Raw genomic sequence first — 8,273 nt, forward strand, 5'->3', positions numbered from 1 at the left:
AAGGAAAGGCCATCCAGAGACTGTTCCACCTGGGTATTCATCCCATATACCGTTACCAAACCCAGACACTATTGTGGATGCTAAGAAGTACATGCTGAAAGGAGCCTGATATGGCTATCACCTGAGAGGCCCTGTCAGAGCCTTAGAAATACAGAGATGGATGCTCTCAGCCAACCATTGAACTGAGCTCACGGTCCCCAGTGAAGGAGTAGAGAAAGGACATAAGAAGTTGAAGGGGATTGCAACCCACAGGAAGAACAACAATATCAACCAACCAGACCTCCCAGAGCTCTCAGGGACTAAACCATCAACAAAGGAGTACAAATGGCTCTAGCTGCATACATTATGGAGGATGTCCTTGTCATGTATCAATGGGAGGAGAGGTCCTTGGTCCTAAGAAGGCTGGATAGATGCCCCAGTGTAGGGGATCTGAGAGCGTGGAGGTGGGAGTGGGTGGGTGGGTGGAGGAACACCCTCATAGAAGCAGGGGGAGGGAGGATGGGATAGGAGGTTTTGTGGGGAGAACCAAATGGGAAAGGGGATAACATTTGAAATGTAAATAAAGAAAATATCCAATTAATAAAAAAACAGTGACTTCCCATTAACTCCACTCCACAGGGGACATGGAAAACACAGACGTGTCCAGCCTCATCCTGGCACAGCTTAAGAAGACTTACTTATAAAGTCATATTTAAGATAAAAATATGTGTAAATATGTGATGTGTGTATGTGTACACACGAGTGTGTGTGTGTGTGTGTGTGTACTCAAACAGCATTAGAGCAAAGCCAGGCATCACAGGTCTGGAATGGCTAACACTCCTTTAAAGAAAAATGGCGAATTGTTTGTCCATCAGTCACAATGCCACCTTTGATAGTGTTGCGAGCTGTAGGAAACCCTTTTATCTGATTCTACTACCTGCCAGTACCTTCTTTCATCTTCTGAGTTCTCCGGTTTTCTGTTCCTCATTCAGCTTTGGTTCCACACCGTCTTCAAAGGCAGAAACTTGCTTGGCTGCTATGTTTCCATTCTGAGTGGCAGGTTGCAAATAGAAAGCATCCAATTCAGGTCCTGGCTTCATGGGGCTTTTTTGTTTTTGTTTTGAGGAAGTTTAAAATTCCCCGAAGATTCTGGTAAACTGTCTGTGACCTTACTCTGAATGTGACTTGAGCAAATTCTTGGATTTTTTTTTTCATTCCCTCTTTTCTCAAAGCAACTATGTTGTTGTCAACATAGCCATGTTCAATACCCTTAGCAGGAAAGAGGAAAGTGCTGGGGCCTCTTGCGGTAGGTGTGGGGGAAGGGATATGCAAATTATGAGCTGGAAACACTCAGGCCTGTACTTAAGAACAGAGACAAAGTTCTAGTTATCTTTCTTTTTTTAAGATTTATTTATTTATTATATGTAAGTACACTGTAGCTGTCTTCAGACACTCCAGAAGAGGGAGTCAGATCTTGTTAAGGCTGGTTGTGAGCCACCATGTGGTTGCTGGGATCTGAACTCTGCACCTTTGGAAGAGCAGTCCAGTAGGGTCCTCTTACCGGCTGAGCCATCTCACCAGCCCTCTGGTTATCTTTCTATTGTGTCCCCCAAGGTGTGCATTGTTACGCAGCCAGCATCCTCCACTACTCACTTAGTCCTTCCTCGGGACACAAGTTTAAACAAACATCACTGCATAATTAAGACGCAATTCTAGTGACGACGTGTATGTTGCAAGCTCATTTCCATGCCTGCAATGTCATGATTCTCTCTCCAGAGAATGCATTATCCTCTCTCATTTCGAGTCCTCGCTCAAGTAACTCACAGTCATCTCTTAATAAAGTTACGTAGACGTCAGGTGAATTTCGCCCACCGTGTTTATTTACTGTCCAACAAGACAGTAAAGGGATCACTGCTACCCAAGCACAAATGGTTGGCTTGGGTTACAAGTTAGGAGGATATGGGTTTTCAACATTTACATTTTGAGAAATATGCTGGCTACAATGTGGATTGCAGATTCAGGAGGGAGTAAGAATGCAAGACCAAGTTAAGAATTAATTCTCCTAGCCTAGATAAGAAACAATAAAAATTTAGATTAGAATGATAACAGTAAATAACAGAAAAAAATTGTTGTGATTGGGATATATTTAGAAAAGGAAAATAGTATAATTCATGTCATAAATCTAAGTAAAAGACAGGGAAGGAGCTATGCAGATTAGCTTTTAGACTCCAGACTTTGGCCACGGTGGGATAACATTACTTATGACTCTCTAATCCTTGCAGAGTGGCCTGAGTTCCGGAGGAAGAAGTGAAGAACAGGAGCAGGAACTTCAGTCTCGGCTACGAAGCGTCCTACTGGCATCTCAGGGACAGAGACCAGAACTGCTGCTAAGTAGTTCAGCTAATTGGGACTCAACAGACTGTGACGAGGCACTTGCATAGCTAGCCTTGCAATGCTTCGTTGGTCTCCAGTCTTTGCTGATCTTCACTTTGTTGAGAGAGGCACAGCAGAGAATGTCTCCTGGCATTGTGGCTGATCCTGGTCACTGCGGAGGCCTGGTAGTTTCTGCTGGATTGTGCCGCTGTTGCTGATTTGTGTTTGGTGACACTTTTGAACCAGACTGTTGGTATCCTGACAAACAGAGATTGGAAACACCCCAAAGAACTACTTCTAAACTGGTCCACATCCTCTTGTCCTATTTACCATCTTTTCTCGCCTGCCTTTGGTCTATATGCTAGAAGGGGGATTGAAGTGTTTGAGAACCCTTATTAGAGTTAAGGCCTACAGTCAAGAGAGCTAGGGAGATGGTTCAGCTGGTAAAGTGCTTGCAGTACACAATGATGACCTGAGTTTGGACCCTTGGTACCATGCAAAATCCAGACACAGTATGACACACATATAATCCCAGCACTGGGGAGAAGGGCACAGAAGAATCCCAGGAACTTGCTGGCCAGCCAGTCTAGCCAATTGTTAAAGAAAACCCTGAAGAAAAAAGGTGGAAAGCAATTGAGGAGACCCCTGACCTCCATACACACAAGCACATGTGAACATGTAAACATGCACATACATGTACACAGACACACAAAGGGTGACAAAACAAAAAAGAAAAGGAGAATACAAATGTATCTTAGCAATATCATATTTAATTGCAAAAGACTGGATGTGTTCCCCCCTAAGCAAAGAAACAGGGCACAATTAATGCCTGATACTTCTGTTCTCTGTTGTATAGTATTTATAGCATGTGTCAACCAGAAATACATTATATTACCATGAAAGCAATCAGTTGGCATTAATTCATTGACAGCAAAGTAATCTAAGTATAAAAAACACAACGTCGGAGGGGGGGACTACTAAAACTCACACAGACATTTATCAAAGTTGTAGCATATACTATGGTCTTAGATCAAAATGGCTTTCATCAAAATGTCAGTTCTCGAGCTGGGTAGCGGTGGTTCACGCCTTTAATCCCCAGCACTTGGGAGGCAGAGGCAGGTGGATTTCTGAGTTCCAGGCCAGCCTGGTCTACAGAGTGAGTTCCAGGACAGCCAGGACTACACAGAGAAACCCTGTCTCAAAAGAACAAAACAAGTCAGTTCTCCTAGATGTGTGTGTGAATACACACACACACACACACACACACACACACACGTCCCTTTAAACAAGGTCCCAGAGATGTTCTCATAAAAATTAACTATGGTCATGGAGAGTCTGAAGACCTGTGGTAGCCACAGCAACATTCAGAAAGAATAACAAAGTTAGAGCAGCAGTGCAAAATTATTCAAAATAGGTTTTCATTCATTCAGAATAAAGCTATATTTATTCAAGACAGTGGTGTTGGCAACAACATAGGTGGTTTAGTCAGTGGAGCAAAACAGTCTAAAAATAAACTGACAACTGATTTTCAACAAAGGAGGAAGGGCAATTTAAAGGAGAAAGTTGTTGTTGTTGTTGTTGTTTTAAAATCAAAGAGGTTCTGTAAACACTGGAGATCCAAAGGATGTCAGAGTGTGGAAATGAGAATGGTTAGTTGCAACTGTTCTTTTTTTTTTTTTTTTTTTTTTTTTTTTTATTATTTTCTTTATTTACTGAGACAGGGACTTGTTATAGAGCCCAGGCTTGGCCTTGAACTCTCAGCAATCCTCCTACCTCCTTCTCCTTGCTGTTGCTATTACAGGAATGACCACAACACCTATAGAAAAAAAAAAAAATGTTCCTAGTGGTTGACAGTACTATCTAGGAAGGATTGAAAAAAAACAATGTCCCATGGGTCTACTCATCATAGTGCCTCTTTGGAAATGGGAATGATAGATCAGAAGTGTTCCTATAAAGACAACTTGGAAAGCCATTCCGTCTTTACCTGTCTCATGGGGATACTGTAATGTATATATGAGCTAGCCCATGAGGACTGAGATAAAAGTCAATTCTTATAGTAGATGTTGTTAGTGTTGTTCTAGTTAGGTTTCTATGACTGCAATAAAATCATGACCAAAAACCATGGGAGGGAGCAAAGAGTTTATCTCATAGCTAAACAGTCCATCATAAATAGAAGTCAGGGCAAGAACTCAAAGCAGGAACGGAATGAGCAAAGGCTATAGGAGAACGCTGCTTATGGGCTTGCTCTCCATACCTTTCAAAGCCTGACTTTTTTTTTTTCCAATTTTTATTAGGTATTTACTTCATTTACATTTCAAATGCTTTCCCCAAAGTCCCCTATAACCTCCCCCCACCCCTACCCACCCACTCCCACTTCTTGGCCCTGGTGTTCCCCTGTACTGGGGCATATAAAGTTTGCAAGTTCCCAATGATGGCCGACTAGGCCATCTTCTGCTACATATACAGCTAGAGCCCCGAGCTCTGGGAGTACTGATTAGTTTATATTGTTGTTCCACCTATAGGGTTGCAGACCCCTTCAGCTCCTTGGGTACTTTCTCTAGCGAAGCCTGACTTCTTAAGTCATCCAGGACCAACAGGTCAGGAGTGGCACCACTTAGATCATTAATCAAGAAAGTGCCCTTCAGGGCAATCTGATGGCGATATTCCCTCAATTAACATGCTCCTATTTCATGTCAAGTTTACAAAGCACACACACACACACACACACACACACACACACACACCCCTAACCAGCACAGATATCCAGCCTGGCCACTATAACTTTAACTGAAGCTCCAGTGTACATTCCCTGAGCCCATCCACCTCCTGCTCCCTCTCCCCTACCAGGTACCTCTTCTCTAACACCTCAGGAATTGTTCCCTTGTGTCCAGATATAGCTGAATAAAGAAAGGAGTGCTACAGTTGCCTATGTCTTTGCCTCCTGTCCCTGAGCTGCAGGGATAACCTACAGGATTCCTCCGATGGTTTCTAACAGACATTGATATAAATTGCCACAAAGTAACTTGAATGACTCCTTATGGCTCTTCTCAGCTCTGTTGGTTCCCTCTCCTCTTCTGCTTGCTAGAATCGTTCTCCACAGACAATTTAACCCCTAAACCCTTGTCTCATATTCTGATTTTAAAGTTACACTCAAGCAAAAAAAGAGACTGTGGTTGTTTTTGCTTTCACTGTCACCACCACTGCCACCGGCACGACCAGCACCAGCACAACACAATCAGCGCCTATGCCAGATATCTAAGAGTAAGTCTTCCCAATCCTCCTGCCTCAGCATCCTGAATGATGAAATTGCAGTTGTGCCTGATTTGACCGCCTCCTAAACAAACACACAGAGACCTGGTTTAACCAAAAATGAGTAAGTCAAACACAGGAGTCTAGACTGAGAAGACCCTGGCAGTGACCACCAAAACGAGAACAAAGAAAATTAAAAGTCTAGATGATTGCTTTCTGTGACCACGCAGCAGAGTGATTGGGTGAAACCCAGCTCAGACAGAGGAGACCCACGGCATAAAAATAAAGACCTAATTATACTGCTGCAAGGCTAATGTACTACAAGGGAACTAAGGAGTCTGAAAGACTAGGAGAAAGCACTGCTTCCTCATTGTCCCCAGGGGGATTTTTATTCCATTCTTGATCAAGATAAGTGAGGAAATCTGTGTTTGCGGATGTGGTTTTTAAAGCCTAGAAATAAGAACTAATAGAAACAAAAACAGGAGGCATAATTTCCGAACGACTTTCTAAAAGGCAAAGAAAATAAGTTTTGTACATGAAACATACTTTATCTAAGACGCGGAGGCTCTCAGCCTTCATCTCTTACCCTCCAGGGACTTTCCTGACTCTTCCTTCCCACTGGTCCTCAACGCCACCTCCAGGGTCATGAACACAGCACCCTGTTTCTGACCACAGCTTCCTCCTTCTCCACCCTGGCTTTTTTTTAATTACAGCCACCAAAAATAGCTCTTGGCCTCACTGTGACCTGTAGCTCCTTGGTTTTCCTCCCCCCATCCTCCAGCCCTCTTCGTCCTTCAGTTTTTCCATACATCTAGGTTAGAGTTACGGGTGCAGTATTCCATTGTGGCTATTGCCAGTATCCTGTACCCCAAGCTGCTTGCTCCACTGAGTTTTGTGAGACCTCACGTGGCTGAAATCCACCTGGGTTAAACCCACTCTTATGAGCTCGCTTTTTGTGTTTGAGCAGCTGGAGAAACACCCCACTGTGTGGCCTATACCTTCACCGATTCTGAGCCCACACACTCAGGCAAGCAGTCCTGCAGATGTTTCTGGACAGCTCATCACCTGACCCTGCCGAATGGCTCTTGTAAAACTCCTCCAGCCTTCCCAGTGCCCAACTTCCCTACCAATGCAGCAACACTATGCTGAATGACTCTTTCTGAAGTCCACATAGGAAATGGGCTGTCACATCAGATCACCCAAAGTGCCACTATGAGACCTGCTGCTGTAACTGCACCTGCCTGGTCTGCTTGGCTGTCTGGTCACTAGAAGAGTTACTACGAGTCCGGAGGGAGCCTTGATTCTTAACTATGGCTGAGACCCTCACTCCTTTTTCCTTATGCAACGGATGGTCAGTTATCTCATGAATATTCAGTCTCTCAACTCCCTCAGCTGCCGCAACCTGCAAGCAGATACAATGTAACACCAATCGGCCTTGAGTCAGGAGGAAAGCCTGTGGTCAGAAGGAGTCTTAGGAGTGTTATCCCCTGCCTGTGTGGTCTGGCACTGGGCAGAGGCCATCTTGGGTGTAATCTGCCTGCCCAGTCCTAGCTGAGGATTCTCTCCAGCTTGCTCTGCTCACCAGGGCCCGTGGCTCCTGATGGACTAGAGGTCTTCTCAGGCTCTCAGGCTTGCTTTGCCTTCTGGAACTGCATGAGGCCCGGCAGGGGTCTTCTCCAGTGTTCTCTGCCTGCTGGATCCACTTGGCATAGTACTGGGGGTCATATAGAGCTGACACCAGCTCAGCTACCACCCAGGCCCAGATCCAGTACTTGGAGTTGGCCCACCCCAACATCTATTCTATCTATGAACTGCTGGAGCTTGAGAAGGGGCCAATCCTACAAATCCAAAATTACAGGATCTCCATGCATCAGGGCAACATCAGGAGATTGGAGAGGAGTCCCCATGGGGATCTCTTATTGATAGTGTGGCAGGAGCCAGGGGCCTCGAACAAGTCCAGTGACTCACTGAAGTGAGCATTTACAAGTAAAGAAGTGTGGACAAAGGGGTGTACCGTGGGACACACTGTCATACACTACAGCTTCCACAGTGAGATGGGTTCTTTTCCTTTTGAGGGTAGACATGAAGAAATGGGGAAGTGAATGCGATTGGGATGTGTGATGTGCAATTCACAACAAATCAATAAAAAGCTGTTTAAAAATTGAAAGTCTTATCTTCATCATCATCATCACCACCACCATCACTATTATTGTCCGTTCATCCGTCCATTCATCAATGGTCCCGAAACAAAAACATGTGCTGAGTGAGATAAAGCAATGTCACATGATCTCATCTACAGAGACAGGACAGTTGAGGATATAGAACCAAAAACTAGGAAGGTGGTCACAGGGGCTTACAGACTCTGCGATTGAAGAGATGAAGGTCACAGAGTATAGAATTTCAATTAGACAAGGGCTGTGTTGTACGGCAATGTATTTGTCTTCTTTTTCAGACTTTTTAATTTATTTAATGGGTATAGGTATTTTTCCTGAATGTATGTCTGTGCTCCGTATGCATGAAGAGCCCAGAAGAGGATATAGGATCCCCTGGTGCTGGAGTTATAGACGAAAGCCACCATCATTTCTTGGTTAGCTGAATGAAAAGGGGAAAGCAAGCTGCATGTTGCTTGCTCTCTCTCTCTCTCTCTCTCTCTCTCTCTCTCTCTCTCTCTC

This window comes from Mus pahari, chromosome 14 (genome assembly GCF_900095145.1).
Source record: "Mus pahari chromosome 14, PAHARI_EIJ_v1.1, whole genome shotgun sequence".
In the NCBI taxonomy this organism is placed as follows: Eukaryota; Metazoa; Chordata; class Mammalia; order Rodentia; family Muridae; genus Mus; species Mus pahari.